The sequence below is a fragment of the Phaenicophaeus curvirostris genome, chromosome 10, assembly GCF_032191515.1.
Source record: "Phaenicophaeus curvirostris isolate KB17595 chromosome 10, BPBGC_Pcur_1.0, whole genome shotgun sequence".
Lineage (NCBI taxonomy): Eukaryota > Metazoa > Chordata > Aves > Cuculiformes > Cuculidae > Phaenicophaeus > Phaenicophaeus curvirostris.
The window spans coordinates 6,956,847-6,984,068 of NC_091401.1; the positions used below are offsets into that span (position 1 = coordinate 6,956,847).

A 27,222-nucleotide genomic window follows, 5' to 3' on the forward strand; every position below is an offset into this window, starting at 1 on the left:
TGCATGTCTGCAGCAGCTGTGCTGTCCTCTGCCTTTGCAAGCTTAAGTGGGGCATACGCTCATCAGCCTCCCCAGCCTTGTCTTGCAGCAATCTGTGAGCTTTAACCTGTACTGTGTGCAAGAACTGGCAAGGGAGAGCTGGGTGAGGGCAGCGTGTGTACCCTCTCACATCTGTAATTCACCCTGGGATGCAAGAAAACTGGGATGATTTCATCTGGGCAATTTTATTCTAGTTCTTGGAAGCTGTAGCATTTCAGTAAACTCGGGGTTTTGCAAATGTAGGCATGCTCCTCTGTGCCATCAAGGTCAGGTCACTTATTTTGGACTGACTTTCCATCAAGCCTGGTGGGTGCATTGACAGGAATTGGTAGAGCAGTCGCTGAAGTGACAGGGGACAGGACAAGAGGGAATGGCCTCAAGCTCCACCAGGGGAAGTTTAGGCTGGACATTAGGAAAAATTTTTTCACAGAAATTGTCATTGGGCACTGGAACAGGCTGCCAGGGAGGTGGTTGAGTCACCTTCCCTGGAGGTGTTTAAGGCACGGGTGGACAAGGTGCTGAGGGCCATGGTTTAGTGTTTGATAGGAATGGTTGGACTCGATGATCTGGTGGGTTTCTTCCAACTTGGTGATTCTATGAAACATAGAGCGAAGGCATGATGTGAAGCAGTGGAAGACAGCTTCACTGTATTCAGTATTTTTGAGCCTTTGTAGGAAATATTGGCAAGGCCTGAGTCCTGCTGTTGCCATGGAGTAGTCAGAGCTGTTATTTTGACAGCAGCCAAGAGAATAACCTTTGCCTGTGCTCCAGAGCCCAGCCAGCACGGGCCCAGCCTGTCCCTGACTGGATGGATTTGGGCAGAGATCTCAAACGTTTGAGTCTCACACACGTAGAAGGATAAAAGCCTGGGCTTTTCAGTGCAAGCTGGGGAAGCTGCCAGCACTGCACAGCCCTGCGCTCGGCTGCAGGGTCTTGCCTAGTCCCCTTTGCTGTGTTTGCAAGTGAGGGTAATCTTGTCCGTGCTATTTGCTGCAAAATCTTTTGTGTTTATGGGAGGCCAGTCGAGAGGCCTCTGCAGCCACCTTTGCCACTTTCAGTGCTGGCTCTTCGACCGAGACTCAAACCAGGCCATCATCAGCCAGAGGTGCTTGTTCCGTGAGGTGATGTCGTGCAGGGTGGAGGTACAGGGTCACTGCTGCTGCCCTTCGTGGGCAGGGAGGACTGCTCGGGGTCAAAAGCCACAGCTTGCTACACAGGCAACTCCCCTGGGCCCCACAGTGAAGGGCAACTGTGCACTTTCCCCATCAGTAATACAGCTGTCAGATGCCATCGTCGTCATCCCCAGGAAGGCTCTGCTCAGGTATGTCACGACAACATTGATCTCAGTCCGTTTGGCTGAAGGAGATAACCAAGAAGCACATTTTTTTTTCCTCCTGGGGCTGTGGGATGACTGGGCACTGTTGCTCTTTGCAGGAGACAATACCTGGTGCTGGATGCCACCAGCCTTGAACCACAAAACACTTCAGGGCTTAGACATTACTGCAACATCCAACTGCACAAGCCAGAAGGGCATCAAGGGAAGTGGTGGTTTTAACATCGCTGCCAAGCACCTCACCTGTGCTGTGGTCTGTTCTTCGGCAAACCAGAGCAGTGGGCTCCTCCCAAGCATCTGCACTTCAGCTCACTCCCTCTCTGAAGGCTTAAGACATGGCCTGAATCATCTCTGGTGCTGCACAGAATGGATTTAACTGACACACACTGAGTCTTGAGGGAAGAAAAAAAAAAAAAAGAGACAGAAAACAAACCCCCAAACTCTGAGGGTTTATGTTTCTGCAGGACAGTGTGGCTGCAAATAAGCTAGAAAGACCTGACCAGACATTGCTTCTGTTCACCTCAGAGAACAGGTGGTAAAGAAATGCACTCAGCTCCATAAAAAAAAAAATACGCAAAAGATGTCCAAGAGCATCAGTAAGACATAAACTCTTCGGATCACAGGAGTCCAAAGAAACTGTTGGAAAACACATGAAAAGCAATTAGATTTAAATGTCTTGCCAAGATTTGCATCTGTTCCTAATGATTTGAGAGGATGACTAATATTGTCCCAGTGGCAAGCATACAGGAGGCAGTAAGAAGTGCCAGTAGTTCCTTGTTGCAGAGATCTTGGAGGGTTTGATGCCAGATTCCCAATGGCACAGAGCTGAATAGGTCATCTCAGCTACTTAAGCTAATGCTGAAACATGCCAGTTAGATGCCTGGGGTGGTATCTGCTGCCTAAATACTTCTGAGGAGCTGCAGCTAATGCACAACACGTGGTTTCACTCCCTCTGTATAAACGTACCCTAGTGACAAGCCACCACCTGAATGCGTCCCATGCAGGATGACTGGGGATGAGCCACAGGGCTGGGTCATTCCCAACGTTGAGCAGCACAGCTGGATGCAGGAGCCTGCACTGTGCCCTAGCTGAGCACCCAGGAAGGCCAAGGAAACCTGGCCTCACGCGAGCTCATGGTTCTCCAGGAGCAGTGGGAAGGAAGCAGCAATTCATATCCACTGGCTTCTCCAGCCAACGAGAGTTCTCCAACATGCAAAACCATAATGGTCTGCCCCATTATGCTTTTCTGTTAAGCAGAAAAGCTCAGCAAGCTCTGAGTACTTATTCTTCCCCGTTGCCACCCAGTTTTCAGAGGAGAGGAAGACTACCTCATTAATCAAGCCCTTGTCACAAGGATTTTAGAGAAGTTTGAAAGGGTTCCCAGTCAGCATCAAATCAGCAGATTAATTTCCAAGATGACTATAGGTGTAGCTTCTGCTTTGTATGGTTAAGTAAAGGGCCAACAAAATATATGGCGTGAAAAGGAAATGCACATTCCTTTTGGAGTTACCTGCATTCTACTGTACACAGCATCAGTGGCAGGGAAGAGGCAGAATCATACTGTAGGGACAGGAGGACTGAAAATACATCTCAAGAAAGAAAAGCATTTGTAGAGGGAGGGGAGTTGGTGACCCAACGCTACAAATGTGCTGACAGAAGTCCTAAAGGCTAATGCCGTAAAACTGCCATCATCTAAAATGCTTTTCTTTTTTTTTCTTTTTTTTTTCTTTTTTCTTTTTTTTTTCCCCCCTAAAATAAGAGCTTGAAACTAGAGGAGCTACTCCCCAGGAGCCTGTTGCAAAGCTCACCATTTACAGTATTTTTTCTTGCACAAGTGACTTGGCACATTAAGATTCTTATATAATCACAGGAAACTGCCTCAAAAGTGCACTACTGTGAGCTGCACCAGCATACCTTCCCCTGGACTCACTCCTCCATGTGCTCAGCCCTACACCTGGAATGCAGGCAGCAGAGGATTCTGCTTGTTTTCTTGGGCTGCCCTCCCAGGGAGTGCTACGTGCTTCTGTGACTGACACTGTGCAAAAGTTGGCTACATCTGTGCCTTACATAGGAAGAGTTTGTCTGGCTTGGCATCCTCTTCCAAAGGAGCAGGAGGACAGAGTAATAGCAAATAACTCATGTCCGGAGGTGCCAAACTCCTGGCAGTTACCAGGAGCTGAGTATCTTAAAACTGGCTGGCAAGCTGGGTCAACAGCTCCCAGCAGCCTCCTGGCAACCTTCTCACTACCAGGGAGGAGAGAGGACAGGACTGAATGGGTGGCAAAAAAGAGTTGCCCTTTGCTTTCTCCTAGGTACTGTACCCAAACAGAGATAAAAGAGAGAAGCATGTACAGATTTCTCAGCTAGCAGAATCCTCTGTCCCACCTCAGCCTGGTTGCTTGCAGGGCTGTTTCTTTCTGGTCTCACCTGTCTTCTGTAGGTGGTGAATGTTCTGTGAAATGTCTTTGGAACTTGCCTTTTAAAAAAATGCCTAACAAAATAAACTCTTCTGAGATTAAGTCAAGTCCTGCCCTCTTATCCATGAGCAAAAAGCTGCGATCGCAAAGAAGCTATCAGTCAACCTATGGCTGGAAGGGCTAAATCATCTCTGCAGAACTCTAACAGAAAAGGAAAGGTTATTGAGAGAGGATTTTAACAGTCATAATACCATAGGCTTTTCTCTCTCATGTCTAGAAATGGAAGTCAGGCAAGGTAAGACTGTGACTCTCAGAGGAACTCTTTTTGATGTGTGTACTTCAAAACAAATATATCTTACTCGTTATATGCTCTCTGTGTTTGCAGTAATAAACAGTTCTGCACTAGATACAACACATCATCTTCTGGAATGCACATATTTTCCAAAACAATATGCAGTCTTCTTTTTCAGTCTGCTGCCTCTTATCTCAAGGACAAAGCTAACAGAAGCAGTGTTCTCTGAGCTTTTTTGAAATAGAGAAGTAGGACCTCACATATACCAGCAATTATTTGACATGCAAGTCACCGATGTGGGTATAGAAAAATCCACAGCACCCCTTCTTTAGCTGCCTCTCCTGCCACTGTTATTTTAGGGCAGGAGTGAGAGTCAGTGGAGCACATGTTACTCCAGCTCCACTCACAGTTGGAATAGATGGGCTTCCCCTAGAAAAGGCAAAGTCCGCAATGATGCAGTTGATAGAAGACAGTGGTCACAACACGATTTCTTTGTAACTGAGGATTTTGTTCACTGGTTTGTGCCAAAATCTTGGCTCTCAAGTGGGCAATGATAGCAGTGTTCAAGAGACACGGCCATGAAGACCCACGCCCCGGCTGCCTGCACACCACCTCCAGCACAGTCGTCCTGTGATGCATCCATGTAGCCACAGGAGAATGGCCCCAGCTGAGCCCTGACATCTGAGAACATCCCCACTGAAAAACCTCTCTGGATGGTTCATTTCTGTGTGGTGATGTGCAGCTTATTAATATCTATAATAGAAATATATAATACAATTTGGCCCTAGAATATGGAGAGAGACTTTTTACCTCTTACTAACACATATAAGAGCCAGCTTCCCACCTCGCAGGTGTTTTTTAAGGCAGGATAGATTACAGAAAAACCTGGCCCCAGGGCCAGACCCTGGGAGAGTGCAGCAAAGGGGAGTAGAGAAAAGCCCTGGGGATGGGCACCCACCACAGCTCTGTGGCTCAGACATTTCCACATCTCCAGATGGGCAGCACCCTGCGTGCTTCAAAGAGAGATTTGAAAAACACATGTGTCAGCCTTTGGGCTGGCCCTTTAGATTTCTGTGTGGCACTTGCAGCAACTTCGTTTTGTCTTGGCAATGCTCTGCTGAGTATACACACAGTCAGGGAGGTGAATTGTCTGGTTCAGGTTGTGTGGTGTCCCCCGTTGCAGGTCATGGAGAGGCTGAAGTGTCCCCTGCATATAGCATCAATGTGATCTGCAAGCTGGAGATCAGGGACTAAAAGAGGGACTTGCCTCTGGCTGGCCAGTGCTACATAGCAGGGCAGCTGAAGGAAACCATGATAGATAGTTTTGCATGGTTGTGTTAAAGTATACTTTGAGAACAGTGGAAAGCAGCAACAGAGGAGAGATGAGCTATCCAGGAGAGTGATAAGGTGTCAGCTTTTGATGGACTCAAGCTCACTGGGAAGAAAGTGGAAGCATTTGCAGCCCAGCCTGCCAGTATCCCTCTGCTTTGCTGGGCAAGCAGAGCCACACACAGCGCCCCATCCACTCACCACAGGTGAAAGCTGCAAAGCCTGGCCCTAATAAACAGGTAAGGAATGGCTTTGATCTCCACTGTTTTCCACCTGAGCCTCTTCTGAATCCCCTCCTCAGGAGAACACTGAGAGAAGAGGAGGAATATAATCCTCACTTGCAGCTGGGGATCTCCAGTGGAGTCTAAGAGCCCTACTGGTTCTCATGCCAGGAACACACAGGAGAGCAGGAGCTGAAATTACGCTGTCTGAGCCCTACTAAAAGTCACCAAAGCAACTGCTCCTTTTCCAGGTGAGTCTCATGCCCAAATCCTATTGGTTACATGTAGACTTCTGCAGCCATATTCACAAAGGACTATAAGCCAAATCCCAAGCTTTGGACCCTGGGAATTACTCGAGCATCAATAGTTATGATGTTACTGACAGCAGAACTTGAATCCTCCTTTTAGTTTTTATTGGGAAATTAAGTCAACTCCTTGCACTCAGACTCTCAAACAGACACAGCTGGCTTTCCCCAGCTGCTAGGAAAACCAAGAGAGTAATCATGTCATCTTGTACCAAGTGCTGATGATTCCCTAAGATTTGTAGTTGCTGAAACAAAAACAAAGGCAGCACCACTGGAGAGCTGATGTCAACTTTGGTGATACAACCTGTAGCATCTGATGCTATTTCAGAGCAACATCATGCCAGCAGCAGCAGCCTCATGGCCCTGATGCAGCCCCATGGGTACTAGCAAGCCAGGCTTGCCAGTTCTCTCTCCCATTGTTGGTCTCTATCCTTCTCCTTTTAGAGCTGCAAGACTTCAGTGGCTCAAATAAGACCAAAACAGTCTTCCCTCCTTTATCCTTATGTTTGGTTGCTAAATACTCCTTCTGGGGGCATCCTCTGCCCCTTATCAATCCTTTGCCTCAGGGTATTTAAAGGGCCATGAAGGTGTCTGTTCTGTCCTGGTCTCCTACAACTGCTTTTCTTTTTACGGTTTAAAGTTTTAGAAGATTCATCCCACACTGGTGATACCAATGAGAATTGTCCTTAATTCCCCTCCTTCATCTGCCTTAGACACACACTTCTTTTTCAAGCCTTTTTTTTCCCGCAGAGAGAGGCAGCTGATCTCCCAAAACCCACATTTTACAGCAAGTCCTGCTCCTGGGCTTCCACCACCCAGCTAGGCAGGACTCAGTCCCCTTCTAAACCCCTTTCTTCTTTTGGAAGAGATGAAGTTTTATAACTGTCTTTTTTCCCATTCTGGGGGTCACTACAACTAATCTACACCCAGCCGGTAATTACCCAGCTTTTCACATCTCAGTTATTCCATGAGGCCCTGCATGCCTTTTCTTCCCTCCTGAGTCATACCACTACAGATTAAAAACCTACGGTAAGCAGTGATAAAAGATGGGCGTGGGACAGCAAAAACAGAAACTCAATAAGGGCATAAAGGGTCAGGGTAATCGCAGCAGGGGAAGCAACCAAAGCAGCTCGATCTTCCCTGTTCAAGACACAAAACAAAGCTAAAAACCCCATTTACAGCTACAGTACTGTGGTTTTAGTGCTATTGACGGCTTTTGCTTTTACCATCTGTGTTTAGGATCTCTAAGAAAAATAGAAAACAGTCCAAAATCCATAGACAAATGTTTTGGCCTCAAGATATTGCAGAGCCCCTTAACTACCTTTCATCTGCAGTGTTTTATTTCTTTGGTTTTATTCTGTAACTGCAATTTAAATACCTGGATTAAGTGCTGTTGCTTTTTTGTTACTAATTTGCTCAACAGTTCTGGAATCGAGTGCATTTCTACACGAAGAGGTAACTGTCTTTGCATACATTTGGTTAAATGGCATTATTGCTGGCTGCTCCATGACTGTGTGCAGCATATGGATATATATACTTTTTAAAGTAATAGCAAGTGAATCTATTTGTGGTCACTGTTGCACTTGCCCTTTTGCGTCACTTTACTGCTGTAAAATTCCAAAATATCAGCCAACATGGACAACACTCTCTTAAAAACACAAAAAACCTCCCAGCATTGGAATTTAAGGATCAAACCAATTAAAAAAACCCTTCTGCTTTATTTTATATAGTTACTGAGGAATGAAGTTTGGTTTATCTGTGTCTTTGAGAGTAGGGCACTCATGACCCCATACACTGAGCTCAGAGCACGCAGCAGCATCCTGCAACTACACGAGGACAGAACCCAGCAAACTCACCTGATCAGCTCTGGTACACACCAGGCACTGGGGATCACCCCCTGTTCTGACAGTGATTTCCTTGTATGGGTCATCCCTCCCTCTCTTCTCCATCCATCCATCCATCCATCCATCCATCCATCCATCCATCCATCCATCCATCCATCCATCTATCCTGCCTTGTGCAGTAAAGGTTTACTGGTGCATTATAAATTTGCTTCAAGTGTTCTTTGTAACTGATGTTCTGCAATTCTCTGGCCCAGCTGATCTCATTTTCCAGATTCTTTACCTTCCCTTAAGCTTAAATATTTCTTTTGTTCTTTTAATCCCATTATACCTATTTGCAATCCTTTGAACTACGCTGTGTGCTGTTTCCCACACTGGAGTTTGTGCATACCTATCCTGTTAAACAGTCTTCTAAAGCACTAAAATTACAATTTTATCTTTTCTATTCCTTTCAATCTCCTGTTTGTATTTCTTTTATTGCCCTTTTATGAGATCCCTGGCCTTGTTACCTCTAACTTAGGGCTCAGGTGTAGGCTATGGACAATTTCACAAAGCAAGATAATGTATTATTAGAAAATTATGTTATGATAATATATTTATTATCATATTATACTATTAGTAATTCATATACAATTTACTTGATAGGTTACAATAGATTATAATAATATAATAGGTAATATAATAATAGCTTTTGTGGCTAAGACCCTCAAATTTACAATTGTTTAAGAAAAAGTCTCTTGCCTCTATTTCTGGAGGGGGAAAAAAACCAAGCGTAATGCTCTGTTGTGATTTATGTTAGCATAACCCCCATCCTCAAGCGTAGGTAGTATTTTACAGTAGCACAGTGACCAAGCACACCAACAGGCTAACTCAGGGCATTCTGGTGAGAAGCAGTGTTGGGCAGCCTCTTCTCCCAGCACTCTTTAGGTTGAAAGAGAGGAAATAAAACAAGAATGGGAGATGAGCTCCTAGTACCCCACAGTCATTAAAGGGAGCAGGGGGTGTGTGTTTGCAGCAGTTCCTACAGCAGCGTCTTGGCTTTTAGCAGCATTTTCTTCCTGACTGTCTTTGTATGCCCAAAGATACAGGAATTGCTGAAATAATACAGCAGCTCCTAAACTACCACAAGTGAGGTACCTCTGAGAGGGCAGTGAACTTCATCCCCAGAGGAAGCACCTCATAACCAGTAACTGTTTCTTTTTCAGAAAGGTATCACATCTTGTTTATGCTTAGCAAGCAATAGCTATAGTCAACCTGAGTCCTGTTTGAAGGAGGAAGAATTCCTTTGGGGGACCTGTAGAAGCATCTTTGGGATTAAAATCCCAACTGCATCAGGTTGCTTCCAGCCTTGCTAAAGCTACAGCCAGGGCAGCACCAGACACCACACAGGAGTTGCTGGAGGTGGGGGCTGTTTGTATATGGGGGGCTCTACCTCTGTATTTTTATCTCATCTTAATTTAATGCTGCCTTCTGTACTGCACCAGCAAAAAGCAGTGGCTAAGTCTGAGCAAGGGGGATGCAGAGGGATCTCTGTAAGGGAACTGGGAGGAAAGCCACCACGAAAGAGGGATGATGTGTGGAGGAAAGGAGTGTCAGAAAGACAGGCTCTAGCTGGGATGATTTGGTTCAAAAAAAGAAAACAAGAGAAGCTTATCTGAGTTTCTGAAAACCCTTCCACAAGCCTAGGCTTCTGGCCAGGAGACATACTAGCAAGGACATTTGCATTCACCAGTATTTGCAAGATAGAGCAACAGGCTCTCTTGGGGATGTACTTGTGCCCCCAATACTTCACCAAGGCAGGAATAGGTCTCCCTGACATGTCCCTGACATTTGTAAAACCTTCTAATCACACCTCTCAAACCCTACTATGGTTTTGTTACCCTTACAGTTTGCGTTTCCTCTAATATCAGATTTGTCCTGCTCAGTTTTCTGCTTTGCCTGCTCCGTAGGAGATGCTGGGTGTAATATTCCAGACCGAAGCTGGGAGGGTTTCATTTGGAATCCTCCAGACCCAAGATTAAGACGCAACTGAGGACAGATGCTGTACATAAAAAATCTTTCTTTATCGTAAAAAGGCAATAGATGAAAAGTAAGATAAAGGCAATGGTGTGGTTTTGGTGGCTTCCTGTGTAGCTGTTTGACAGCAGCTTTTGACAATCTTTCAGGCAGTATTCCAATTCAGCTCCTTACACTGGGAAACCAGCAATCACCATGCGCTCTGCAGCAGCCGTTAGAGCAACAAGGTTTTATGTGTCCCGAAGTGCAGAACAGAGGGTTGATGACAACAGCAATAACACTACTCAGCCTGAGGTTTCTCCTGCCTGAAAATCTGGCCAGAGAGTGTAAAATCTATCTCTGTTATGGACTGAGTGACAGAAGTTGAAGATTTCTGCTGCTAAATGTGGGTACTTCATGTTCCCAGTGCCACTGCTGAGCAGGGGTCATTGCCAGCTGCAGTTGTGGCACACGGGAATGGGGTTGATGTTTTTAATTAAAATAAAATTGAGAAGGTATCTGTAGATTAACTCCACCACACAGCTGCTCAGACCATCACAGATACCCCTGTCATTTTCGGTCTTAGAAGATGCTGAAAGCAAACTGCTGGGATTAAACCTGAGGCATGGTGAGACACTGCCCAGAGTTGTCAAAATGAGAAGTGAAAACCCTAAAGCTACCAACTGAAAAATAGCTTTCTGCTGGTACACCGCTGTCGCTTATTAAAACGTGAAGGCCAAGGAAGTGCTTTGTTTCCTCTGAACTTAGTTTTGGTGGCAAGATGTAGAAGTGTTTTATAATAACCTGACAGGACTTTCCATTCATTGCAAAAGGGTAGTTGCAGTTTCCCCTTCCAAGGTGATCTTTTCCTCAGTATGAGTACATACCTCCTAGCAATAAGACAGGATATATTCTCAGTCTGAGGTCATGGCATGCCAATTCAGGTCCACCTCATCAGCCTCCAACCAGGCAGTCAGGGACACAGCCTTTTGTAGCATCTTTTTGTAAAACATTACCGCTGGCAGTAATTGATTTTCTAGCTGTATTTCTATGCTTCACTAAACCCTGATAGCCACAGGCTTTTAGTTTAGACACTGAAGATTGGTCCAGCAGATAGTCGCCAGTTATTTGTGGAGTTATTTTGCATGTCAACCTGAGCAAAGACCCACTGTATTTCTAATAAGTGCATGGTCCATTCCACACCTCCGTATACCCTGGGGCAAATACAAACTAGCCCCCAGCTTTCCTCTGTTCCTCAGAGATACTTCCAAATCCTTAGCAAGAGGAGTCTGGACCTAAGCAGCCTGGACAATAGACATTAATTAAACATTAAAAGCTTCATTAATTTCCCCTGGCATCCAAAAGCAACCATCCCTGGCTGTGCTTATGTGGGAAGCAGCTGTGTTTGCTTTGCTGCCTCCTGCCAATTGCCAGGCAATGGAAGCTGGAGTGGAGCTGTCTGGTTTACTGGCTTTGACAAGGATGACTGCTGCCCATGCGAATCATAACACCATGCCTGGCCATTGTCTGCAGCTTGTCCCCTGCAAGGATAGTGGAGAGGCAGGCTCCTCACTTCTGCCATAGCACGGTGGCAGCCCAGGTAGACACCATGGACGTGCACTGGAGGAGGCTGGAAGAGTGAACCTTTCTCCTCTGTGTCCCGTGGCAGCCAGCACAGCCACATTAGAGGCATGGGGGGATTTACCTGTGACTGCAATGCTCCTGATCTGGGCAGCAGCCAGCTCTTGTAGCACAGGCTTTGTCTCCTGCTTCAGGTGCCTCTCCACTACCACGAGGCTCGGGAACACCAGTCCAGACTCTGTCTTCTCTCTTGGAGCAAAGACAGAAACAAATGTATTGTTTCCTGAGCACAGCACAGACAGTGAGACTCTCCCTGCTGTTCAATGGCAAAACTGTGCTTGGTGGAAAACACACTTGCTCTGCAGGGAAACACAACTGCTATAAGTTCAAGAAATGCAGTGTTCAACAAGCACCAACATTTCTGCAGCTTCAGCCAAGTTGCTGTCTCTGGGAAGGAGTAATGCAGCAGAGATGGATACAGAGTAAGGGGTAAGGATTTGCAGGAACTGGCTGGCTGAAACCTACAGATCAAGTCACACAATTTCCATTGCAGCCCCAATCCATTGCCATAGAGAAGCACAATAACGAGCTTTCATTAATCTCCAATAACAGATTCTGAAATTCAGCTCAGTGAGCCTTGCAAGAGAAGTACTAAAGCAGGCAATTAACAGTGTAATCAGCATCTGCTGAGAGGAAGGTGTGTTACAGCTTCCCAACAGACTTCCTTTGGCAGGAGAGGAGGGGAAGGTTTGGGTCAGGACAGGTCAGTTTGGGGCTCATCAGTGTATCTTGCCTCTCTAGGTTGCTCACATCTACGTACTTTCTAAGGTTTAGCACTTTATGATCTAGAACACTGACTCTGAAGTCTTGGCTTGTGTATGTCTTAAGGTCCTTCAAGAAATTTGCTGGGACTGTTTACAGGAAAAACATTTAATGGATAGAATAACTGTCCTTGTTGGCTGCTTTTCTAGGGCTAAATGCCTGTCCTTTAAACCATTTTATAGCCTTACTTACAGCAATGTGGCCTTTCATAGAAGTCAGCTGGTTTAAACCATGTAACTGACTGTTCAAATAATTGATCTACGTGGCTGTTTTATACTTTTTAAAGTGCAGGTAGATAAGATGAATTACTGGGCAGAGGTCAAATGATTGACTTCATAATTCTGTCCCTAAGTCTTATTGGATACATGTTGAGTGACTAAGGAAATAAATATTTATACCTTAATGTGAGAATTCTTCCAAATCATAAAATTTCAATTCTCTGGTCATTCCCCTGACTCTAGAAGCAAAGAGTTCCTTTTAAGTTTGCAGTATTTTGTACTCCCTACTCACTACATCCTGTAATCACAGCTTTACAATGTGGTACCTAATTCATTAAGCTGTAATTAATATAGAAACAACCAAGACAGGATAAGAGGAGCTGTTAAGAAACCTGAGAAAGTGGAATATCATTTTGAAGACATTTCTCATGCTGAAGTTGACTTGTTTGGAGGTTTACGTCATTAGATGTTAGACAGTTCTAAACTAAATCTTTCTATTGTCCCTCAAAACCGTTTTCACCTGTTTTCAGGTCAGTGTCACCTGAAATGACAAATCACAAAGCCACAGACCGCTGGTGCTACATTTGCTTGCATCGTTTTACAGTATTCGGTGAGTGTGACCTGAGTTTCAACTTTGCAGACAAATTTGAGTACAAGCCTATAATATTGTTCACAGACAAAAAAGAAAAGCCTATGTTTACTTGCAGACAGAGGACAGAAGTCTTGGCTCCAGTGTTAATACCAATTATCCTTAATAACAGTAATTTGCATGTCCACAGTAAGTTTGCCATTGCTGAGATTTAAAGCTTTTACAAGCTGGGTCCATAACTCAATGCTGAATTTACAGGGCAATAAATCTAGAGGAAATTTAAGGACTACTACAGCACAACACACTTGTCTGACACATGTAATTACCATGATCCTACATCTGCTCTGGGTATTTTGACGTATCAACATTATTTATGCATTATATCTTCAAATGATAAGTCAGCTAAGGGATCTATAACAACTGAACCTCAGGCTGTGCATCTCAGTAGCTGTTAGGCTGTGTGCATCTTTCACTTACAAACAAACAATGCAAACTTATTTTAAATACAAATTAACTAATGAGATTTAATAAGCTCAAGGCTTGTTTGTGGGAAGAGTCATACACATGCAGTTGCAGTGTGGCTGGTAGAAATCCTTCTACTAGGATTTCAGCCCAAACATAAGCTCTGTTTTGGATTAAGTCCAAACAAATACTGTAGAGTTGCCCCGATTCTATGCCAGCATGTTGTCTGCAATAGCTAGATGCTATTTATGGTCCTTCTTTCATGTACAGGTCATACTGTTCCTCTCTGGTGTTCTGTGAGGCAGTAGACATCCTCTGCTGCCCAAAAGAAAAAGGGAGTTGATGTAGGATTGCTATTCCTTCCACAGGAGCTTGGAAGAGGTCAGGAAAAGTGAGGTGTTACCTGACTCATTGATTACACAAAGCAAATCCATTCTAAGCTTTAGTCCTCTTGAGTCTTCCTTGCTAAGGTGGTTTATTATTAATAGGAGACTGTTTCACTTTTTCAGCCTTCTGGCTATGGGATCAGATCACTAATTACAAGTTTAGGAACCATGGTCTCCACTACTCTGTCTTCTCAGAGTACTCAGTGTTTTCCTTCATATTTAACTTGTTTTCCAGGCTTTGTTCCAGCCTTTCTCTTAATAATTACAAAGTAATGTACCGCTCCTAGATCTGCAGTCTTGGGAACTGAAATTTGATGAGTTGCAGTGGCATTGCCATGGGAACAGAGCAATCCTAGAAACAAGACTTATTTCCTTGTTGCCACAGCACAATCTTCCTGGTATTGCTAGCAGAAATCACACTCCTTCCACTGGGAAGAATCTATCTGGGTTGACATTTGGCCTATAAAAAATTTTCAGCTGTCAAAACATAGAGTTTCCTAAGGGGCCTTTTAAGAGTAAGGGTGAAGCAAACACCACTGTGCTATGGGGTGAAGTTTAACATTTAACAGTTAATAAATCTGCTAGCAGGGTTGCACAACCATCACCAGCAGGACACGTGGACCCATGTCCATGCTTCTCAACGTAATGCCTTGTCTTTCCACACATTGTCTTGTCCTGTAGATGAATTCACGCTGTAGACATTTATTCCATCTACATGGTTTCTCTCCTTTAGTTTTCATTTAAACTGACTGGGTAGTTTCATTTTGCCAGCAGGTTTACAGGATGAGGATTCAGAGAAGTCTGTGCCTTTCATTAGTGCAAATAGTAGAGTTGGAAATAAGGGGCTTTTAGGCCCTTGAAGGGCTTTAGATAAGTGTTTCAGGAGCAGCATCTCCACTTTAATCAGAATTTGCTTCTCTGGTCCTCTACTCCGGGCAGGGAGGGTATTTTGGGGCAGGAACCACACAGTACCAAGAGTGGTTGAAAGGCATTTTGCAGCTGCTAGCCCAGGTAAATGAATAGTGCACGTGCTAGGAGTTTTCACTTGCTGCAGCTTGAAAACACAGAATATTCATTCTTAGAAAGAAATGGACTTACACTGCTGGCTTTGGCCCTGGTCTGACGTTGCGGGTGTCAAAAACACCAGCCTCAACCTGACCTGTGCTGGAACATTTTACCTCCTGTACAAGAAAAAAATTTATTTCTGATACTTTGTGGGGGGTTTTTTTGGCTTCACACCTGCCTGTTAAAGCAGATGCAGCAGCACATGGGAGCATGTTTCCCGCTTACTGTCAGCATTCAGTTGCAGAACTATTTTGTTATGATCTAATAGGTGTTCCTACCCATCATCAGTGACAGCCTCCCTGCAGCCTTGTTCTTACCAGAAGCCTGCATGGCCCTGTGTGTTTTGACTTGAGAGTAAAAACCTGCATCAAATTTTGTGGTTTCTTTAAACGCAAGTTCCACATAAATTTAACACCATATCAAAGATTCAAGGAAAGAGAAATAATTAACCTTATATAGTTGGTTTTATCTTCTGGTCTCCTGCTTTTAAAAGACTCTCACTGATGCTCTGTACAGAAACAGGGTGGTAGTTTTCTGTATTGGATGCTTCTAGCCCTCCAGCTCCCTTATTTTACATGCTGCCAAGGCTCATTCACCCTGTGGCTCTGCTGCTTCCTGCTCTTCCACAGGAGCAAACACCAGCCTGATGCCTTCCCACAGTGCTGCTGAAAGAGCTGCCATCTGGTTTCCTTACTGATTAATCTCTCTTGAGCAAAAGGTTGAAGGAGAAAAGATGACAAGGCGCAGAGACCCAGGACTCCTCCAGGCTAGGATATGGCAGGGAGAAGAGCAGCCCCATTCCTTCTTATGCCTTGGCTCATGCTACTTCCCACTCATGCATCTCTCCATCCCTGCAAATCAGCCCTGAGGCTCAATCTCTCACCTTCCCCCCAGGTTCCTCCAAGACTTGCTGTTCACTCAGCTAGAGCCTCCAGCCTTGGTTTCTGTATAGGGATGTTCCTTTGCTAATCAGAGGTAACAGCCTTTAGCATAAGGGCATTAAAATCTGTGTTTGTGTTTTCTTGACTGACTTGTGGTCTGCGCTATGTGGCCAACAGCATGGTCTGATCATTGGCTTCCAGCAGGCAGCAGACAGACTCCCCTTCTGCTTCCTCACACTCCAGTGTTTCCAAATCAAATTAAGAGAGCAAACGCGGGCAGCCCAAGGAAAACAATTGCTGGACTATCAAAAAACAGCTGCAGTGCTGCAGATCTGTCATGAGATTAGTACAAATAACAGAACAAATTCCAGCTGTTATGACCAGGACTGCAAAGGAGTTTCCCCTACAGGCATGTATTTGAGCTTAATGTGCGAGTAAATTCCCAGGGGCTGCGTTGGGGGTTTCTGTGCTTTGGATGCATGCAGAGGATGTGAGTCATTACCCAGCAAGTGCTTTCAAACATTTTCAGGTCCAGTGGATCTCTCTCAATCTTTTTAACCAAAAGAAGCAGTGAATGACAGCTCACTATGGTTTTGCACACACATCCCCAGGGCAGAGGAGTGCTGGGTGGGAACTTAGGGATTTTATGAAACTTGATTAAAAGTGGCGTGTTAGTGGGACTGCTTGTAAGAGCGACACAGAGACACAAGTCAGGTAGTGCATACAGGTGCTGCTCTACTGCATTCAGTAGAGCTGCGCCAAATAACTGCAAGCAACACGCTGTCCTGCCCATTCTTTTGATTAACGGATCAGACGTATTCAGGAGGCCAAAAAGTACATAATAATTAATGGGCATGAGTACAACTTGATATGAACTGACTGAGGTGGTAAAACAGTCAGAGAGGCCGATGTAGGCATGGGAGTCCTGTTTGTCAATTGCTGTTTGATATCAGACAAAGCAAAGAAAATATTGGAGAGGAAACAACTTGCAGCAGGGATCTTAAAGATCCCTAAAAAATGTACCCTAGGAGATTTGTAAAGCTGCAGTATGGAAAGGGGGTGCAACTACTTGAACTGGTGCTAGGCAGCCCCCAAGGCAGATAAGCACGGTCAGTCTACTATCAGCATGCCTGGGAGTGATGTACAAGAGCCACAAGGAGCCTGACCTTCACTTCCAGCTGTGGAATTTACATCTGCATAGCCACAGACACCAGCTGCTTGTCCCTCACAAACATTCCTTCTTGGAAACTGGCTGGCTGACAAGCTATCAGACCACAATACAGTCCATAACCACTTAGGCTGGCATGTTAATGAGAAATTTAAATAGATTTTATTTAGCTTTGACCACCACTAGCATCCGCTGTTACTAATGCAGGCATAGTGAAATGAATCTGGAAGTAAGCAGTGTGACAACTCGCAGCCCTATTAAAAGGAACAATGAATCCAGGACCTGTTGTCCCTCTGGGCTATCAAAGTCTGTTCTGTTTCCAGCAAATTATACCTTGTCCTCAGCCTAGTCATAATTGGCTTATTAATTAATTAATGCTTGAAAGAAACTGTGAAACTGCTAAACATCGCATTAAACCAACTAACATTTATCTTATTAAACATACAATAGGATATTTTGTAAGTTGAATGGAATTCCTTTACTGTCATTGCCTCACGGTATTTGGCTTAGCCAACAGCTAGTCTTATATATAATATGGTTAAAAATGTGAATATTTAAGAAAGAGTAATTATACAAATAAACTAATGAGATCAACAAAGACAGCAATAGCTCCTCCTTGTGTTTTGGCAAGCCACGCTCTGATGCCCAGCTGGGTGTAGGCTGGATATGTCTGTGCAGAGAGCTTTACATTTTGATACGTACAGATGATTTACTACAGGAATTTATTCTGATATATGACTCCAGTTTTGTTCTGCTGCTTTTGTGAGCAGACACTACCTACAAGGCTACCTTGGTGGAAATCCCTCTGGCACTGCTGCGAACCGCCTGCCTTTTGGTGGGCTCCAAGCCTATTCAGCCTGGACCTATTCAGTGTGGCCTCCCTGATACACTGGCAGAGGGCCAGGAAGAGATTGTACCATGTGCCTGCAGTTCCATCCCCCTGGAAGAATATTTAATTGGCTGACACTTATTAATTTCTTCTCATTAATTTGCATCAGATAGTAATTTTCTCACTTCCTCAAAGGACGGTATTTGGAATATGATTTTTCCCTTCTCACAATGAATCCATCCTTTCATTCATTATGGCATGATTATCTCTGTGGTGCTGAAGTATCTGATGTATTAACAACTACTAATGAAAACCTGGGAGTAGATATGGAGCGTGTGATTTTTCCTGGTCACTGCAAAAGATTAATATTTTGAGTTTAGCATAACAGACACTGCAGAGCTGAAGTCTGTTACTGTATTATAATAATATGAATTAAAGTATATAATTCTGGATACAGTCAAATTTAATCATAGAATAACCAGGTTGGAAGAGACCCACCAGATCATCGAGTCCAACCATTCCTATCAAACACTAAACCAATGTTTACATAGTGGTTATTTCTTGAGGATTTCAGCTGTCTTTGGGCTTAGAATTGAGATGGAGACTGCCATGGGTTTGAGGGAGTCCCCAGGAACTTTGCAGGTCTGATCTCTGGTCTCACCAAATTTTCACAGCATTTATAGAAGGCAGGTGAGATTCAACAGGCACCTAAGTCAACAACACCTAATTTCAACAGAAGGAGTATTATCCTAACATTTAAATGGTGAAAGGTTTGTTGACTAGATTAAGAGTATTTATTGAACTGTGCTGCAAATGACATAATTAAAAGACTCCGTGAATATTCTCCAAATCCCCTCAGGGTAATTCAAATCACTTGCACTGCTGCCAATTTCTGTTTGTCTTGAATTAGCAGCAACCTTTATGGCTGCACCTGCCACAGTGGTGCCCAAATGCTCCTCTCCGAGAGGAGCAGGGACACCCATTGCATCCTGCCTCCTCAAACACACCCAAACATCTCGTACTGCATCCTGTTTGCTGTGTCTCCATATCCTATGCAACTGCCTTCCTCCTCACTAGAAGCTGGGGAGTACATTCACACTAGAGATTAGTCCTTGTTAAAGGAAATATTTCCTTACCAGCTTCCCTCAGAAAGGATGACACCACAGGTCCAGTCAGTCTGGCAACGTGCCAGTCTAAATATTAATAGATATCTAGTAACTCTGCAGTTGTCAACTCCTTCCCCCTGCGTTTCCCCAGAGGTCCTTCCTTGGCATCCAGGCAGGGTAAGAAAAACCTCCTGCCCACAGGGTGACCCTGTTGCACAGGCACGTGTAGAGGATTTTTTTCTGGGGTTAGATCAGGGTGGGTGTGGTAGAAAAAGAAATAACGTATGTTCCTAGCAGCCTCCAGCATCTTTCAGTGCCCCAGGAAGCACCTTACTTTGTCAAAGCAAACAAGGTCGATCTGCCCACAGATATCAGCCCTCTGTGGGCTGATGCAGAAAATCTTTTTCCTGTCTCATCTGGGCATAAACAGTGCCTGTTGTCAAGGCAGCAGTGATGGTAGGAAGCCATAGTCACCACATCTGCCGCCGGCTTCTGCAAACAGGGATGAAAACAGCTTTCCTGCCCTGTTGCTCTTCTGGAGTCCAACCCTCTTTCCCAGGAGAAACACACCCCAAGCTCTGCCCTGGGGATGACAGATTTATTCTGTTCATTCCCCCTTCCCTCTTGTCTGATATCTGAAAACCCGATTAGAGAAGAGAACAATGTTCCAACAAGTGACTGAGGGCTCAGAGATGGTGCCTGCAGAGTGGAGGTATCCCTTGCAGAACACAAACAGGCACAGTGTAGATGAGTCCAAACATGCCAATGACAGAAGCCCATGATGAACTTCAAGGCATCCCTGTAGAGTTTGAAGTTCACTGTCTTGAAGTAGAGGATGGATCTCACCAAATGACCTTCAGCTGTATTGAACCCTGTGTTCAGTTCATTGTATACATGACATAGCTGTGTCATGCTGCACTGGTGCTATTCAAACCCTGATAACATCACACAAGCCTTAGCCATCAGGTGACAACAAGCACTTCTCAGGGACAGCAAAGAGAAACCAGCTGTCCTGGTAGCTTCTAGAGCTGCTCCTCCGCTCTGTTGTTTAGCAACTGATAAAACAAATACCAGTTTGAAGCACTATGGCTCTAGCTGGCCCTCTGCCCATCAGCTTTGTCTGAGTGGTGATAGTCTTTCATGCTGTGGGTTTTCCAGGGCACTGGACTTTCTGCAAGGGCTAGGAGGTTTTAGTAATCAGTATGTTTTCACCTAACAAGAACTGCATGCAGCTTCACTTAAAGGGGATTTAAAGTCTGTCAAATTCTGCGTATTGGAAAGTGACAGTACCCTGTAGGTGCTCAAGCCTGTCTGACTAATTAGGTTCCTTATGTACTTACATGTGTGGATTTGTGGTGACAGCCATTATAGTCCTAGTTTCAGCAAACACCAGATGGCTTCTCTGAGCATTTTCTATCAACTTGGGCCAAATTTTGCCCCTGACCAAGGTTCATGCCTTATAGTGGCTTGATCTTTAGCTATAACACTGATCCCTGTGCTCATACATTGCTGGCTTGAACAGAACTGCTGCAAGATGAGAATCCAAAACCTAAAAAAAAAAAAATACATATTCACTGTAATTTGGTAGTTTCACCTTCTGCTCTTGACAGTGTATTAATCCTATTTGTTTTTAAGGTGGATAAGAAATGCATATTACACAATGGCAGTGTTCAAAAGCCCAAGACAACTCTGAATTATTCAAGCCACATTTTTTTCACCTCCTGCTGCAAACTATTCTAATAAATAGTAAACAATTTGCTGTCACAACAGATAGAGACATTTCCCTGACAGGCAATCCGCACAGGGTGTTAGCATTTCAAACGCCAAGGCTGCACCTGTGAGCATCCTTTCATTCACAATGCAGCTTCCAGAAATCAAGACCGCATCATATAGGAAAGCAAGCTTTTTCCCATCTAAAAGAAACACGTCCAGGGATTAAGTTCCAAGACTCAAACTCTTTGCAACCCATTGAACAATACAAAAATGAACTTAATGTATGCAGAAAATCTGGGCAATTAAAGTCTCAATACACTCATACATACCCCATCACCAAACTTCTACACTGCGTGGATTAAGGCCAGCACTTCTTAGAAATCATACTGATCGAACAGTAACAGCACAAAGATCAGCCCTTGTCTGAACGTGTCATTCCAAGTGGTTGTCTTCAGCTGTATTTGCCTAGTGTCCATAAAACACTGACCACGAGAACCTATACGAGGCCTTTACAACACCCATCGCCCCAGCAATTGCCCATCTCAACATCTTTGGGAGGCAAAAATAGCTATTTTATCCCTATTTAGGCAAAATAAAATAGGCAAAAATCCCTATTTTATGGACAAGGAAATGAGACACAGGAAAGAAGGTGCATACCTTGGTGGGAGCCATATATCTAGACTCCTTGAAAATACCTCACAAGCTACTTGACAAGATTGTGAAAGTAGCCTATAGCAAAGCAGAGAAGCAGGTCTCAGAAGGCCAGAGTTGTTATCTAGCTGCTTGTTTGTGAAATTAAATTTTCCAAGCTATTCTCAACTCTTAACACTAATTACTAGGTTCACCTATATCATTACAGATGCTGCTGATACAGAGAATAACGATAAAGATGCATCATTACTGCACCACATAGGCTGTGCCCACACTTTCCACTGCCCTGCCCGGACCACCTCCCTCTGCTCCATTCCCCCTGCAGCTCACCCATCACGTTTGAGCCACAGAAATCAACAGGAGCTGTTGAAATGTATCTGGAATTGCAAATGCTAATTATACAGGCTGGTGAGGAAAATGAGATGCAGGTGACTCACCTTCAGCCTTCATGCAGACTGTAACCTGGACTTTCTTATGCTCCTCAGTGAGGTCGTGCAGCTTGGTAGATTGCTGTTGATGGGAAAGCAATTACAGTGTCGAAACACCAATACCCAAGTGAAGCAGTAGGTTACAATTCAGTGATAATACTCACACCACAGAAACTGAACTCTGCTGTGTTATCCAGGGGAGGTTTCACATCACTTGTTAGAAGTCAGGATGCAAGTTCATCAAACTAACCTAGAACAAGCTGCTGTGGGAACACAGACATAATTTTCTATTTGCTTCCCAGTAATTTGCTGCCCCTCTCTTGACCTTCAAGGGGTTATTCCTGCTTCACGCCACAGTAGGTCTCCTTAGCTGCAACACTGCTATCTGCACTCCCTTTGTAGAGGGTTTCTTTGTGCTCAACAGTTTTAGCCTTGCAAGGAGGCTATGAGCAGGACAGCCAAGTTGTAAAGACTATTGTTACAAAACTGCCATTGCAAGACGAGACAGAAATTCTAATTTAGCTGAGTGTCTGTGCTTTGCCAGTTTTTGCAATCCAATTCAGACAATTACATAACCTGAGATAATGATGAAGTCAACTGTCATTGCAAAGCCATTAGAGAGAGAGTGTCTTATCTTGATTTAGAAGTTGCAATTGCAAAAAAACTAATCCCCGAGTACGGATTTCTTCATTAGCATTGTTCATGTGAAGATGTCAAGCCAGTTTGAAGAATATCCGGAGGCCCCAAACATTGTAATTCTTCCTGCCAAAATTATCAGTCACACAATAAAACCAGCCTTGCCAAAGAAAGCTAAGCAGACCTTATCTGTTCTTCATGCGCTGCAATACTAGGATGGACACTAATACTTTAAGTACAAAGGCGCATTCAAAGAGATACAAGTGCTTGTTCAACATGGGAGTGCTAGTCATCCTACAGGTATCAGTCAGAGATACAAAAATATGATGTGTAGCCAACACACCTGTGCTGGCAAAAGCCCCAGCTATTCACAAAGCCCTCGCTGAGCTCGGTGTGAGGCAGCAATGAACGTGTGCCCTTGTGTGCCAGGAGTGCCCCAGCAGCACAGCACACTGGTGAGCACATACTGCTCAAAGCTGTGCTGGCCCAGGGACCTGGAATCTACGCAGAGAGTGCACTGTGCGCCTTTACCTATCCAGGGAAAACCAGGGGCAATCCAAACAGAAGCCAGCTACTGGAAAGCCTCCCCCACCCAGGCAGCGCTTCACAGAGCAGTTTGCCATACCACTTTCTCAAGGAACCTTTCCAAGGGCTGAAACCTGTGCTTCCCCAGTAATGTAGTGCAGAAACAATGCTTTTAGCAGTGTATTTGGAGGCAATGTGAATTGCACCTGGCTTTGAAGCAGAATAGGAGTGTGACAGTTAGGTCAATGTACCCCAAGATATCCCTTCACTCTGCCACCACCTCTAATCATACCACATTGCAGGAACTTTTATTTTCCCTGAAGATTAACAAAACACTTATCAGAACCCAGGAATCCCCGAGGTTGTTTTTGCTCTATATCTTGAGAATGTAGAGGAATGTGATACCTAAAACTACAGACGTGAAAGACTAAAATACCGCCTGTCAGACTTCTGTTCCTATCACTCTCTCATGTGTACTTTTATTCACATAGTTTCTCTTTCTCCACTATCATATCCTTGCTTAATGCATTTTTTCTTTCTTTGTCTATTAAAAGTGGGCTCACTTTTAAAGTGGGTTCTGCATTTCCAGCATGAAGCACCAGGAAGTTCATCTGGGTGCATGACGATGCTCAGTCACAGGTAAACATTGCGTAAGGGTCCCCTTGATTCACTTGTCTTTGCTATAGAGACTGAAGGTTTCGGGTTTATCACAGGTGAATGCATCAGGTCACAAAGTGAATGAGCTGAAACTATTAGAAAATTCTCCTGAGCAGCTATGTCCATGACAGAAGTGTTGAACAAATTAAAGAAATAAAAAACCATTCTGCTTTTTGCTGTTAATATTTGCTACTTAGCAAACCTTAAAAAAAAAAAAAAAGTGAATCCTCCTGAATTACAGTAGAAATCAGACTAGTGGATATAGATGAACTTCATAAAGTCTTACAAAGCCCAAGCATCAGACTTCGATCTTCAGTTTTGGAGAAGTTCAAGACCCTCGGGTATGAACCTTTTAACTCTTCTATAGAAATAAATATGTAGTAATATAGCAGAATACACAGCAATAAAAAAAAAAAAACCAACAAACAGAAAGAGCATATGAATAGCTTCTTGTGTCTGGTAGAAGAAATTGCTACCAGAGTGCAGGATGAGGAGTGGGCAAGGTGTGCAGCAGACTTACCTCTCTGAGGTTGTTCCATTAAGCCAACAGAAATGATTGGCAGGACTATGATGGGTACCGGATGGCCTTGGCTCAGCCCCAGCGTGAAGGTGAAGGCTTGGCACACATGGAAGGGGTCTGAAATCTGCCAGCACCAATGCAATGCTTGTCAGGGAATGGGCATCACACACATCAGGAGAGATCGAGAGCGGGAAGAAGCAAGAACATTTCATTACAGCATGCGGGAGTTTTAAATACCAACTTGAAGGCTTATTTTGCCTTCCCAAGGCAGCATTCTTTCATGGCTGTTTTAGAGCATTAGTAGCCTCCAGCTCTGAACTTACCGGCTTACACGTAGTTCATGGTGTTTGTAATTAAAGGCTGTTGCTAACCAGTTACTATGCAGCATGTACGCTGGCAACTTTTAAGTCAGGCTTCAGGGATTTTAAGTCAGTTTGCCTCCCACTGTAGCCATCTGACAAAGGTGACCTTAACATCGCTGATACTAAGTGATTCCTACTTAGGAGATACTACCCAAATGTGGGTGGAAAAAAAAAGACCAAATTACAGTAAATATCATTAATACTTGGTGATTTAGGAAAGTCATTATGAATATGGTATTTATTTGGAAAATAAAAGTGGCAAAGCAAAAATAAGGGGCAGTTGGGCCATCAGTAATCAGTCTTAGACTACAGCAAAATGAAAGGGTAATTTCCTTGTACTTCCATACTTCTGGCTACTCTACATGTGTCAGTCTTATAATACCAGTGATATGCTAAAACAGGAGACAAGCCCAACTGAACTCTGGGAATATAATTTTTGTTATTGTGGTACCTAGCTAACAACAAAAGAATTCAATGAAGTTTTCCAGAGATTTGCTCACCACCTGGCTTGTCTGAAGGAGTGACTAACATTTCTGTAGACCTTCTATAACTAAAATAGCCACTGAAAGAACTTTCTGCATAAAGATTGGGATGGAAATGAATTATTCATCTGGTCCCTCTATGAAAATTTAATACTTTCTTTGACATTCAACAGGACAAAGAGACAGACACTAAATCAGGATACCACTCTTCAGCCACTGAAGCTCTATCTGGACTGAAATACCATGAGTTATGAGGACCAGTCTGCCCCCAGGCTTCACTATTAATATTTAAAACATGAAGCTTCAGCCTTGGGTAGAAGTGCAAAGTTCAAATTAAATAAACTTTTTAGTGCTACACTGGAGTTCTCTTCAAAACCATCTCCAGGAGGCACTGAAATGTTGGTAACATCAAATCCAACCAATTTCTGGAGCCCTGAAGCTTTTAATATCTTTTATAGGGTTTCAAACAAACTTCACTAGAGTTCAGACATGTCAGCTTGGAGTGCCAGAATTCATAGCTCTTTTCCATTTCAAAGACATTAATGTAGCATCCATACTCCAGTGAAGTGACCACAGATGACATGACAGTATCCCGTATGCAAAGCCTCTGCTTACAGGTTGGTAAAAATACATGTCCTGCATTTCTATATGCAAACTCAACAAGTAACTATCCATACGTGTCTCTCCTCCTATCCACAAGATGTGTTTGGTTTGTCCTCTGCAGAGGAGAAACAGTCTTGTAGGGTGTCCTTGTTTATGTGGGAAAAAAAATTGCCTTGCATCTAAGTCATAGTGAAAAAGAGGATTAATAAGTGAATGGGGCAATTATAAACAGGAATTTTGTAAATATTTTCCTCCATTCTAAAGCACACTCCCAAATTAAACTGCTGTTGAGGCCACGAGCAAGCTTGTACAACGTTTTATGCTGCCTTTGGACTTCTAAAACAAGGATATCAAAACTGAAGAGGTGCGCCTTAGCTTTACCAAAAAAATTGTCAGTGCAGATCATTCTGAAGGGCCTACATGAAAGAACAGAGTTACCGACGTGGCTATGGTCAGTCCTAGGAGTTGCAAAAAGCATGAGCACTCCAGGCGCATGTCACTGCTCAGTCATGAGGCAAGTTATCCCAGCTCATGGAAGATATTCAGTCACAAATAAGAGTCTACAGCAGTGGAGGAGGACACCAATCCCCCACGACAATGGCTCTCCAAGAAGGGACACAGTCATCATAAAGGAAACATTTACCTGTTATGAGTATGTAGCACCAAGCATCCTTTTAGTTTCATATTCTTCCCTGTAACCTCCTGCTAGGAATATATACTAATACCCATAAAAAGGGTTCACCAACTCTTTGCCATGGCTTATGACTATGAAGCATCAACCACCCCATCCCAGTACGCCCAGGTAAAGTCTTCAAACTACTTCAAACTCAAATTAAAAATGAATGGCCCTCTGAAGCTTGACTCATCCCTGATGTTCCACTTTCAAGTGTTATTAACCTGCTACATCATGCAAAGACAAACAGGCTGCCCTATCTGTGAAAACAATAGGTTCTGCAAATAACAAAGAGGTAGGAGGGTTCACCTACTGTTGTTCTGAGCAGAAAAATATCCGCATCTTCCAAGATGTAGTAGATGCAGTTTACCCACACATCCCACTTGGGCTTCCAGTAAAACAGCAGAGCAGAGCCCCACAGGATGAGACGTATCCAGAAATGCACAGTACCCTCCACCAGCATTGAGCTTTGCAGACAGTTACCTCCTGTACAGCAAAAAAAAAAGCATTCTTTGTTAACAAGTTTGATCTTGGCATTTGTTCATCAGGAAGCCCAAGCTTATTGAAAAGAAAGGCTGGTGACTGAAGCCCTCCCCGATAACTGCTTAAGGTCATTTTTGGAAATGAATGGTTGCTGATTGATACGACATAGTTAAGAATACAACAGAGCTGCTGAAAGAAGAATGCCACTGGGCTGTTGCCAGCAGAGGAGCTTTCTCACATCAGCTCTTTCACGATTAATGAAGAATTAACTTCAGTCTGGAGCTTTTACCACCAAGATTGCAGGTGACCCTTCAATGTAACACTTTTCTATGTGCCATGCTAGCACCAAACAACCCTGCCTACCACCGAAGAGAATGTCTCCATGAGAACTTAGCACTAACTGCTGAAATCTACCTTGCAGTAGGGGCACAGAATCTGCCTCAGGGATGGAAAACTGCCAAGCCCCAAGCAACTCCTCTCAGGTACTAGGTACTGTATCTACTAATGTGTTATCTTCCACCACGTACACCCAGTCTTGAAAATAAATATGGAAGGGCTTTCTGCTGTGTACACTCTCTTCCTGCAACTCATACCCCAGCTCATCTGTCAT

The 27,222-nt window shown here is 44.0% G+C and overlaps 1 pseudogene; it reads right to left on the reverse strand.

Moving 5' to 3' along the window:
* Positions 1 to 914: 914 nt before the first annotated feature.
* On the reverse strand, positions 915 to 27,222 carry LOC138724735 (probable cation-transporting ATPase 13A5; annotated as a pseudogene).